Source organism: Grammomys surdaster, unplaced genomic scaffold (genome assembly GCF_004785775.1).
Source record: "Grammomys surdaster isolate TR1022 unplaced genomic scaffold, NIH_TR_1.0 343, whole genome shotgun sequence".
NCBI lineage: Eukaryota > Metazoa > Chordata > Mammalia > Rodentia > Muridae > Grammomys > Grammomys surdaster.
The window spans coordinates 2,844,201-2,857,246 of record NW_021604762.1 but is presented as its reverse complement, the minus strand read 5'-3'; the positions used below and the strand labels follow the sequence as shown (position 1 = coordinate 2,857,246).

General features: G+C 41.2%; 1 pseudogene; it reads right to left on the bottom strand.

Moving 5' to 3' along the window:
* Positions 1–9,689: 9,689 nt before the first annotated feature.
* Positions 9,690–10,146, bottom strand: LOC114630715 (annotated as a pseudogene).
* Between the last annotated feature and the right edge of the window lie 2,900 nt (positions 10,147–13,046).

Sequence of the window (13,046 nt, the reverse complement as noted above, 5' to 3'; positions counted from 1 at the left end):
TCTGCCTTTCAGGTAACCACTTGTATCTTTTAGCATCTCTCCAAATCACTTACAGCTTGGTGGAGAGCAGGAAGGAATAATAGGCTAAGGGTCTTGTGGCCCTCCTTCCCCCTCTCTTCTAGGGAATATCAGTAGCTCTGTTACCATTGTCATAGACTCAGCTATGTTTGCACTGTTTTGCTGGTTAATGGCCATAGGTAGCTATGACAATGGAGCAAGCATGCTATACTCAGAGGATAAAATTATTCTACAACAAGCAGATAAGTAGCTGAACTGGAATTAGCATCAGTGTCTTTCCAGGTCTGCAGGGACTTCTTCTCTGCAACTTAATTTTGCAGACAAGAAGAGAGACCCAGACAGAAGCAGTAACTGGAAAGCCAGGCCCTGACGTTGGTCTGGGCCTCATGTCTCTACTCCATTCAGTGTTGGTCTTTGACCTCGTATTTACAGCTTCACACCCAGCTTGCAGATATCACCTTCTTATCCACATTATCCCATTTCCCAGGGAGAGAGCAATGCTCCATTTTTCAGAAAAAAAATATAAAACCATATTAGTTTGACATTTGACAAGCATTCTTTCATAATTCAGTACTGACCTTCCCCCATCTTCTCAACTCCAACTCCTAAAGCTGTTCTTTTTTTTTTTTTTTTTTTTTTGGGTGTAGAACATTTATTGATGGTATCTCAGAGAGTAAGGAGGGCTCCCTAGGCCCCTCCTGTTGTTATCGGGGTCCGGGAAGGAAATTGTGAGGGAGATGCTCAGTGTTGGGGACAGGGACTCCTCAGCAACCGAGGGCCTCTCTCTTGCTCTCAGTGTCCTTGCTGGGGTGGGTGGTCCAGGGTTTCTTACTCCTTGGAGGCCATGTAGGCCATGAGGTCCACGACCCTGTTGCTGTAGCCGTATTCATTATCATACCAGGAAATGAGCTTTACAAAGTTGTCATTGAGAGCAATGCCAGCCCCAGCATCAAAGGTGGAGGAGTGGGAGTTGCTGTTGAAGTCACAGGAGACAACCTGGTCCTCAGTGTAGCCCAGGATGCCCTTCAGTGGGCCCTCAGATGCCTGCTTCACAACCTTCTTGATGTCATCATACTTGGCAGGTTTCTCCAGGCGGCATGTCAGATCCACAACGGATACATTGGGGGTAGGAACACGGAAGGCCATGCCAGTGAGCTTCCCATTCAGCTCTGGGATGACCTTGCCCACAGCCTTGGCAGCACCAGTGGATGCAGGGATGATGTTCTGGGCAGCCCCACGGCCATCACGCCACAGCTTTCCAGAGGGGCCATCCACAGTCTTCTGAGTGGCAGTGATGGCATGGACTGTGGTCATGAGCCCTTCCACGATGCCAAAGTTGTCATGGATGACCTTGGCCAGGGGGGCTAAGCAGTTGGTGGTGCAGGACGCATTGCTGACAATCTTGAGCGAGTTGTCGTACTTCTCGTGGTTCACACCTATCACAAACATGGGGGCATCAGCAGAAGGGGCAGAGATGATGACCCTTTTGGCCCCACCCTTCAAGTGGGCCCCGGCCTTCTCCATGGTGGTGAAGACGCCAGTGGACTCCACGACATACTCAGCACCAGCATCGGCCCATTTGATGTTAGCGGGATCTCGCTCCTGGAAGATGGTGATGGCCTTCCCGTTGATGACAAGCTTCCCATTCTCAGCCTTGACTGTGCCGTTGAACTTGCCATGGGTGGAGTCATACTGGAACATGTAGACCATGTAGTTGAGGTCAATGAAGGGGTCGTTGATGGCAACAATCTCCACTTTGCCACCAGATGGAGAGCAGAAGGCAGCCCTGGTAACCAGGCGCCCAATACGGCCAAATCCGTTCACACCGACCTTCACCATTTTGTCTACGGGATGAGGCTGGCACTGCACAAGAAGATGCGGCGATCTCTGGAACAGGGAGGAGCAGAGCAAGCTGTTCTTTTTACATTTTCAGAACATAACATTCCTCCCCTTGCCTCAGTAATATATATAAAAGTAAATTATATTCATGTATATCAACAAAGATATCTTGGCATTAAATGCAAAGACATTTATTACAGCACTATATCTTACAGTGAATTGTGTAAACAACTTACATAATCACCCATAACAAAAATGTTAGGAATAAAGCAATTTCATCTTACATGTTAGTATAAAATCAGTAAAACAGAAGTAGGGTCTCTGTTGTAGGAACTTGGGAATAGATGAAAGGGTAATAAGGTTTGTCCGCTCTAGAGCTCTTGGGCAAAACAGGCTTTGCACTGACTTGTGACATAAAATGTGTAGCACTTGCCTACTCTCCATTTAAAGTATATCAAATAGGTGGTGGTAGAATAAATTCATAGTTACTCTGAGGTCAGAGGCCAGTAGGTGAAAGTCTAGCTGGGTCTTGGGACTCCAGTGTGCCTATCTGTGAAGTGGGAAGATTGTGCCTGCCATGGGTCAGCATGTTAAGCAGATTCTGCCTCTCATGAGGTACCATATGAAGCTGATAGTTGGGTGCATCCTTCTGTTTTACCTCTGTACTAACTACTCCATAAACATGGAAGCAACAGACATGAAAATCTTGCAAGCACAGCTTTGTGTAACATCCTAGTTGAAGAGAAGATGGAGAGCTGCTCTGTTTGGGTTTACTGGTCTACCAGACCAGTCCTGAACTTGCATCATCTCAATTTGTAGCGAGCCACTTACACAATGTCAGGGGTTGAGAGGCAGGGCTGCTGTGGGCTTCCTTTGGAGCTCTCCTAAATGTATGGCTTTGGTTGAACCAGAAATACTAGACAATATCAGTCAATGCCATGTTACTATTAGCCACAGAAGGGACTTCCTTTCTGTGGACAGGGACAAGGACTTCCAACCACTACCAACCATTCAGAAGGCCATTTCTAGCCCTAGTCAATGGACAAGGTAATTACTATTTACAGAATAGACTGTTGTCATTTGTGCAAGCACAGACCACTGTGGAATGATCTCTGCATTTGGAATTTGTCTTCCATGGCCATATAAGTTGGGATCTTGTATATATACTAAAAATGCCTCTGTAAGCCCCTAACTCAGAATCACGTGGAATGGCTAAGAACAATCTTCCGTAGGTTTTAAGCAACAGAGCATATTTTCACAGATAAAAATCTTACCTGGAAATCTGTACGTATTAAACAGATTAATGGTAGTTGCTTCTTGTGTATCTTTAAAACTCAATTTTAATGAATAGAAAAATTCTTGAACTCAATCAACGACAATAATAAAATTTTAATAAATGAGATTAAGTTGGGGAGGGTGTGTGGGAGGGAGTGAAAGGAGGCTGGATAATTGGCACCAAATCCCAATGAGATAAGACAAACTCGTGTGTTCCTCAGTGCAGCAGGGTGACTGCAGATCACAGCAACTCATTTCACATTTGATGCTGAGCAAGAGGAGAGGAGCTCAAAGGCTCCAAAATAAAGAAATGCGAAGGAGATGGCAATATTAATTACATAATGTGATACATACTTTCCATGTGTTTTGAAATATCATGATCACCCTATAAATGTATACAACTCTGACCTATTAATAAAATGGTTAAGTCAGGAATCATGGATGGTGGTTATTTCCTTGTACCATTTTCAGTATCTGACATATTTGTACTTTATTTTGCTGCACTGTATTAATATTGACAGTAATATTTCATCACTGCTCTGAGTATTTTAAACATGAAGATTTATCTAAGCCTCAGAACTCTGAGACTCTATTCCCAGGTGAGGAACTGGAAGCCCAGACACCCAGATAAACAACTCCAACTCACAGAGAAAGCTATCCAGCCACAGAAGTGGGCAGTATAACTCTTTAGTCTGTGACCTGAGAAGTACTTTCTTCTGCTATTCCCAATATATATACGTGTGTGTGTGTGTGTGTGTGTGTGTGTGTAATGTATCTGCATTTATGTGTGTGTGTATGTATTATATAGACATAGATACATGCAAACATTCAAGTGCATATGTATATAGTTGCAAATGATAACTTCATAATTGCTTGCTTGGCAAGCTAGGGCTGATTATTTAGGCTAGGAAAGTAGACAATATATTCCAAGTTCTAAATAAAAAAACAATAAAAAACAGCTTGACCCTAGAAGTATCCTGCTAGGATTCAGAGAGCAGTTTGAATAGAGCTAGCCTATAATTTCAGGGATCTCTAGAAGAGCCAGTGGGGTTGTCAAAACCCACGTGTAGACAACCCATAGGAGAATAAGAGACAAAAGACATTGGCTGGCATTTTACCAAATGGAAATCTCTAGTCTCTGGCACTACCAATATTCCCTATTACAAATCTTCCAGCTGGTAAACAGAATGATGCCACTGACATTTAATTGAAATGTCAGCACATTTAGAAAGAGCCCTGATGGAATTGCCAAGTGAAAGTTATCACTGATGACTTAAGCTAAATGGAAACAGAAAACCACCACAAACACCCCCACACTCACGCAAACACACACACACACACACACACACACACACACACACACACACGTACATATCCACACATTAAAATCTCAGACAGAGAGAAGGCAGACAGTTTCAGCTGCCCAAGAAAAAAATTTATGGATACTTTTGAAATGGACTTTTATTTTTGCTGTGAAAAACCATGGCGTGATTGGAGAAACACTTGTGAAAGTAATCAGGTCTGAGACAGGCCAATGCCTGTGTAAATCAGTTCAACAAGTATACATTGATTAAACTGCCTTTGGATAGTAATGTTACCGTACATTTATTTGCATAGCTTATAGTTTATAGAGGCTGTGGTGGGTTGAAAAAAAATGGTCGGATCTTTGTTACTTCCTATATTCCTGCCTTATAACATCGTAACTTTGCCATTCCATTCCTCTCTGTCATGAGATTTGACCCTGTGATTTGTTTGGCCACTGGACTGTTAGGGGACATGATGTATGCAGTGACTAGCAAAGGGTTTTTAGGTCATCTAAATTCATCCTTGTCCTGTGCCATCCATCCATGCTCATAGAACAGAGTCCATGAAATCCAAAGAATGTGCCCATGGAACTGAGCCAAGGCACTCCATTGTTGCAGCACAGATCATCCTAGACCAGCAATAGAGACCTGACCCTTGGGCATGTCAGCAGAACTGTTCAGATGGCCTAGATTCGAACTGTTACAGGACAAGCAAGAGACGTTAGCTGGGCCCGGATATGTGGACTGATTCAATACATACTCTTACCGGCAGCTGGATTTCTGTTCAGCACAATATGACAACATCTATTTGATAAGATGTGCCCCTCAGGACGTGGGGCATGGGCTATATCTCTGGCTTTATAGAGAAGCACCCTGTGTTCTACACCGGTTAAGAGGGGTGCCTTTATCCCTACAGCTGCATCTCGTGTGCCTGTGATGTTCGTCCTCACATGGTGCAGCTTCTCTGAAACACTCAGCAAAAAGCATTAACCTGGAGGCTGAATCCATTTTTCTCTTTTAGATCAAAGAGGCAGCTTTTATAGGTTGAAAGCCCAGGGGGGTGGGGGGTGGGGTGGAAGGGGGAGTCTCAGAAGTACCAAGGCCCTAAAGGCAGGAGCTTCATAGTACTTGGCCCTGCAGGCTCCCTCCCAGTCTCTCACCCTGGGATTCTTCCTCCTGTTCTGGGTTCTGCTCTGCTTTGAAGAGACTGGAGATGCAGGCCATTGCAGATGTGAGCTTCTCTCTCACCATTTCTCTGCATACTATTGCACTAACAGACATTCTTCAAATGCTCATGAAATACAGCCAGGTTAAAAAAAACCTGAGGAAGTTGTGATAGAGATTTTGATCTCATAGCCGACTTTCTGATTTCTTTCACTGTCATTCACATTCATGACCGCAAACCATCTAGAGCAATCACTTCTTGGCCCCACTTTCTTATGGCTTCCCAAGCGAAAGTGATTTCCCCTGAGCCCATCCTGGAGCATTTTGAATTTTTGGCTTAGTTCCTACTCCTCTGTCTCTTTGGTGTTTTCTCCTCCCTCACCTGAGAACCCTTTTTCTTTTCTGTAAGATGTTTTGACAGTGATAGTAGGGATTACTCCCTGTTAGAGCAGAATAGACACATTTACTCTAAGTAGGTCTTAAACACCTGTTCCACCAGCCTGAAAAGGCCTCACCCAGCTGAGACCACCTCTCTTAATTATCTCCCATCCCCTCTTGCTATGAGCTTATCTGTAACAGATGCCCTGTTTGCCTCTTTGTATTTTCCACATTTCTCCACCAATCTCCTCGACCCCAAGTCTAAGTGCTTAGAATAAAGCTTTGCACAGATTAGAAGCTCACTTAGTGTTTGCAAGTAATTCAGACTTGCAAAGGCCAGGCAGAAGTTAAGGAAGGCCGTAGACTGGATCTCTTTATTGTCCATAAAGACCAAGGATAAACTCTAAGAGAGGATATGATGAGAAGCATATTGATCTTATCTGTTTCTTTTGGGTTCCCTGCTCCAGTTTGTAGACAGCATCAGATAGATGTAAGCGCATACAGCATGAAGACAGGGAATAGGTGGAGAATGTGTAGGTGCTTTTGTTCCATACATACCTAGTAGGAAGAGAGAGTACACGATCGACAGATGAGTGGTGGTGTCAGAACAGGACATTGATGAATCTGTCACCCATTCTTGCAGGGAAGAATTGAGTTAGCTCTTACATGGAGCTGAAGCCTCGTAGAAGGTGCTCTAGTAGAAGGACTTCATGAAGAAAGTATATTGCCTCAACTCTAATGTATATTAACCCAAGAGCTCCATCATGTCTTCCTCTGCTGTGAGACTTCTCTTAGGTAAAGAGGGCACACACATCTACTCAGCCCAGGTAAGGAATCTATGACAGACAGACGTTGTAACAATTACACTAGAGTCCAACTTGATAACTCCAGGTTATTGACTAGGGCTACTTACTGGAGTGTGGATGGAGAGTTACTTGAGCAGGCATGACTCAAAAGCAGCTGCATTGCTGAGGAGCTCACCCCAATACCAGAGAACTTCAGCCCTGAACTGTGTGCGTGATTATTGATTCTATAATCTTCAAAGTGTGAATCTTGTAAATTCTGACTTTCTTTGACTTGTGAAGTTTGTTTACTTCCTAGATCTCATGAGCCTTCTGCCTCTTTCCTGAAGGGAATGTTTCAAAATAGGAAGTGGTTACAGAATGTTTTCCTGGTCAGTTGTAGCATTCTCATCATTTTCTAATGCAAAAATCATTTCCTGCCTGTCTTTATGGGTATATTAGAAGTATGATCATAGATAGATCTATATGGAAATATGTAGTACATGTATATGTTGTGAATATTTAAGCAAACACATACATTATTCTTATGTTATTAAAAGAATACTGTGTGTGTGTGTGTGTGTGTATGTGTGTGTGTGTGTGTCTTTCTATTCATTTTTTTTCTGGTCCAATAAAAGCCAAGGATATCTCTTCAAATCTTCTAGTATTCATCCTTGTTTTTATACACATATACATGTAATGTATATAAATATACAACAATGTATTCAGGTTGGTGTCACTATAAACACCAATAACTAATTCAGCAACAATATGCATGTGTGTTTCCAGCACTATCTTTAGAAGCTGCTGTCTAATTTCCTTGGGACAGATTCACAGAGGTAGGATTGCTAGATTACAGTTTCTATGTACTTTGGATATTAATAGGCATTGCTTGTTTCCTTCCAGAAGACTGTAGCTCCTTCCCTATCCCAAGCAGCAATGTGTGAGAGCCCATTTCTTCCTCACAGACTCTGCTCAGAGCAGATATGATAGTTCCTTTTGATGTTTGCCAGTCTGGTGAGTGAAGAAAGATCCCTCATTGTTATTTTAATTTGGATTTCTATGACTGTCAGTGAAGTGAACTTATTTCGAGCCATTTGCATATGCCCTTCTATGAATTGTATTTTGGTATAATTTGCTCTATTGGCTGTGATTTGGTCTATTTGTTAACTTCTAATTTCTCTGCACAGTAGAGAAATTAACAATTTAAATATTGTTTGAGTTACATTTTTATAAGTATATTGTTATCTCTGATATCTTTTCCAAGATGTATAACCTAAGATTTTTTCAGGTATAAGTTACCATACTACATTAGTGTTTTGAGTGCACAAGTCACTCATTGATTTTTGAGTTACAGGCTTTGTAGCAGTCCTCACTATGTAACTCTGGAATATATTAATCACCTGAACAAGCTGCTGTCTTCCCTGGAAACCACCATATGCTTCCTATCTCTATGGATTTACCTAGTCTTGCTATCTCATAGAAACGAATCCTATAATATGCGGCCTCTTTTTTTTGCTTCATTAATTTAGCATGTTTTCAGAGTTCATCCATGTTGGAGCGTGAACTAAAATTCTGCCCTTATTTCTGAGCCAATCTCATTCTGTTGATTTTGTGTCTCTGCTTCTTACTCAGTGGATATTTGACTGTTTCCACCTTGGGTGGAATAGGGCTGCTATGAGCGGCTGAATGACTCTTCCCACAAACAGGCTTTCAATTTCCTTGGTAATACACCAGATTACATGATGACTCTAGGCTTAACTTTGAGAAACTGTTTCCAGGGCAGCTACCCGTTCCCTGTCCCTCCAGTAGTGTAGAAAGGCTCCAGGTTCCACTTGGCTGCTCTTGTTATTATGATTCTCTTTGCATGAAAATGAGAGCTGCCTCCCTTATTTGGATGTGAAATGGTTTCTCATTGTGGCTTTGATTTGCATTTTATTTACTTACCTAATGGTACAAGTATAGTTATTGGCGATTTGTGTGTCTTCAATGGAGAAGTAGCCGCTCAGATCTTTTCGAGTTTTGAGATTTTAGTTTAGCACTTGGATGAAAGCATGGGCTCTACCATTGAGCCATAATCCATTTTTAAACTGCATTGTCTTTTTAGTGGACTACAAAAACAGTTCTTTATAGATTTATAAATTATAGATACTATATGATAAATATTTTCTCTCATTCTCTATTTTGTCTATAAGATCTTGATAATGTCCTTTGAGGAAGCAAGGTTTATAATTTTGGTAGAGTTGTTTTTCTTTGGTTGACTGTGTGGTTTATTTGTTTGTTTTGGTTTGGGGTTTTTTTGTTGTTGTTGTTGTTTTCTTTTTGTTTTTGATGCTTTCAGTTGGAATTCTTTTAATATTTAAATACAAAAAAAAAAAGCAATCACTGACTTCGTTTTTTTACACACACAAAGGTCTAAGAGCCAAAGTGTGAAGAGGAAATGAGTACCTGGTCTCTCCACAGTCCCTAGCCTGGCTAAAAATGACAGCCAGCCTCCCTTCTCTCCAGCACACATAGGGATTCCTGGTGGCTGTTTTGTACTACAGCTGTAATGGATTTTGTCAGTTCCACACCGTTTACATGTCTTAGACATTTCCATTCTTTAAAAAGAGAAGTCCTTAATGCTAGGGGTGCTTACTTCTTTCCCACAATGGGCATGTGAGAACTTCCTTAGGAGCCATTTACTAAAGTAATAGAATGGAATAGCCTTTCACATGGCTGTACTCCAGCGTCAGAGAGCAGGGAATGAGGAAGGGCATCATGAAGGGCACAGGCGCAACTGGGATCTCTCCAATGAGAAAAGGACAAAGTTCCCAGCAGGTTTAAATAGATCAATGTGCCAAAGCTTAAGGGGGCGGGGGGCGGGGCAGAGAAGAATAAAAAGTTCAAGCTATCAGCAGTTCAAACATGACTGAAATTCAAAGTTCTGCTACCCGGACAAGTACCCTGGTAACAATCTAGATCTCCCTAGGAAGTGGGAAATAGCCCCTGGCAGTCCTCCTGGCAGCCTTGTGTTAGGCCTTAAAAATCTCTGCCTTTGCTGTAGTTGCTGTTGTTGCTCCATTTGCAAGGTTTCTGTCTCAAGGACAACAAGAAGAACCAGGATCATGAAGGAAGTGACCCCAATCCACAGAATCACCCTAGAAAAGCTGTACAACTTCTGAGCTAGGGTGAATGGAAATCAGAGGTGATCCAAGCTGGCTCTGGTGGCACACTGGATCCTCTCCAGAAACGTCTCCGTCAGACCCCAGAGTCTCTCAGTCAGGGGCTCATCTAGCACATCTTGTCCTCTTCCCGCTCTTCCTCGGCCTTCTCCACCTTAGCTTTTCTGAGCAATTTATCTGGGACAGAGGACCAGCACCAGCGGCAGGGTTGGCTGCGGCCATGGCTGTAGGAACCGGTTGGCTGTGTTTTTGATGTCATAGATTTCTTAATCCAGGATCTGCATACTTGTATTTTCTTTTATGTCCTTTCTAATTTTAGCTTATAAATATAGGCCTCTAGTCTATTATGATTTAATTTTCATGTTTATGGAGAGAGGTGGGGATATACTTCCATCCATTCATCTGCATGTGGACATCCAATTGTCCCTGTATCATGTGTTAAAAACACAGCTCTTTCCATACGTTATTATCTTGGTGCCCTTGTTGAAAAATAGATGACCAAAGGTTTGTTTCTAGACTCTCGATTCTGTCACTGGACAGCATTTTCATCTTGCTGCTGGCCTCACAGGAAAGATTGCAGGTAGGTTCCTGGTAAATACTGTTTATCTGGGAGTCTGTTTCCATTATTAATTTGCCCTTCATTTTTATCACAAGAACATGTTGGAATTTTTTTTCCGGCCTTTCTAGAGATGGGATTTGCCTCTTATTCTATTAAAATGATATCTTACTGTGCTTGGTTTTTATATTCTAAGGTAACCTTGCATTCTTAGGACAAAACTTTTTATACAGATTTTGTTTCTTTAATACTGCTTGTTTTTGCTTCCATTTCTGTGACCAGACATCTTCTAAGAAGCAAAACAGGGAAGTGAAAGTTGAATTTTGGCTCACAGTTGAAGAACTGCATCCTGGCAGAGGTGTGGCAATATAAGATGCCTGGCTTATCTCTGTGCACTGTGAAGCAGCAAGGGAGGAGTGTGGACATTCTGCACTTTTATTCAGTCCAAGACTGGAGCCCATGAAATGGTACAACCCACATTCCATAAGGCTTTCCTCTCCTCAATTAAACTTCTCTGGAAGTTGTCTCACAGACACACTCAAAATTGGGCTCTAGTTGTTTCTTTATCCATTCAAGTTGATGATCACAATCAACTGTTCTGCCCACCCCCTGAATCAGGTCATTTCATAGTATGTATTACTCTAGAAATATGTCCTTTGGATAAATTATTTAGTTTGTTCATCTATAATTTCTCTTGATATGTATTGATATTAAAACCTGCTTTATTTTCTAAGGTCAATAGTAACGCCCTATATTTTTAGAATTTACATTTTATTGTGTGTGTTCATGTGCATGTGTGCCTATGGATGGATGTCTGTGTGTGTATAGTACATGTGTGTATGTATGTATGTATGTATGTATGTATGTTTGTACTGTGCATATGCCTATGCCATGGCATGCTAATAGACATCAGAGAGCAACTTTTAAGAGGTTTTCTGCTCTAGGATATGGGTTCCAGGGATCAAACGGAGGTCATCAAGTTGGGCAGCAAGTGCATTTTCCCAGTGAGCCATCTCACCAGTCCAAATGCCCATTTTTAACTTGTAATTTTGATTATTTAGGAGGGTTTGTTTTTTTTTTTACTATTGATTAGTCTAAATAAAGGTTAATAATTTTTTATTCAGTTTTCAAAACACCACTTTTACTGATTCATTTCTCCACTGTTTTCTTACTGTTTATATCCAATATTTTTACTCTATTATTTCTTTACCTTCTTTTGTCTAATGCTTTGTTTTGGTTTACATTTTGTTTTCTTATATCTCGAGGTGAAGTCGAGGTTATTGATTTAACATCTTATACTACATATATGTTTTCTCTAGATATTACTTTTGCTATATTCTGTAAGTTTTTAAATTTGCATTTTTATTTTTGTGGTTTCTTTTTTATTTAAATGGCTATTTAAGAGCATGGATGATTTCTAAATGTCTACAATTTGTGCGTTTCCCACATTTTTTTATTCTGATGATTTTTCATTTTCTTCCATTGTGAAAAGAGAACGTAATTGGTGTGGTGTCAACCTTTTAAATGAAGGTTAATTGAGACTATCTTGTGTTCTTACCTACTGTTGATCCTTTAGAAATGCTCTGTGTGTATGTGAGTCTCTCTCTCTCTCTCTCTCTCTCTCTCTGTCTCTCTCTCTCTTTCTCTGTGTGTGTGTGTGTGTGTGTGTGTGTGTGTGTGTGTACATGCGCAAACGTGTTCTGGCTTTATTGGGCAGAGTATTCTGTGAGTATCTGTCAGGTGTGCCTAGCTGGTGTTAGTGGCTTGTTTTGTAATTCATGGTTGAAAGTAGAGCATTAGAGACTCCAAGTTCTATTAACAATAGTCAGTTTCCCCTTCAATTCCCCATGTATCTTGCTTTATCTACTTGGCAATTCAGGTCTAAAGTACATGTGCATTTATCTTGACTACCTCCTAAGTTCCCAGTAATAATTTTTGTCTTCAAGTCCATTTTCTGATACTTTCAGTCCACTCAAACTGTTTGCACAATGCAGCTTTCCCTATGCTTGAATTGCCAAGCTACTTGTCTTCTGAACTTAAAATGTATTTCTTATAAGGTGGCACATGAGAAAGCTCATTTTAAAAACCTAGTCTGTCAATCTCCTCCTGTTGTTCAGAGTTTAATAATTTACTGTTAATGTTTAATGTGTTTGCATTTAATATAACTAATGAGGTGTGATTCATAGCCACCATTATGCCTCGGCTTTGTACATATCGTGTGTCTTCTCTGTTACTCTGCTCCTCTGTCACTGTCCTATTCTGTGCTAAGTGGCTATTTTTCCAGTCTACTTTCTTAATTCCCACAGTACTTCTTCATTTCTATTTTTAGTGATTTTGAAGTAGTTGTCCTGCTGGCTGCTAGACTGCTGGTTTTCAGTCTGAATGAGAAATATTTATTTTTGTGTCTACAGCAGAGGTGGGAGACCAGGTGATAGAAATGAGGACAGTAAAAATCCTCTAATGCCACCGCTCTTACACGACTCCACCCCATGTTGGGAGTAAATGCACCCTGGGTTTTTATAACAATTTGATTAAGTTCCAGAGTTCTACAGAAGTTTATTGGGGG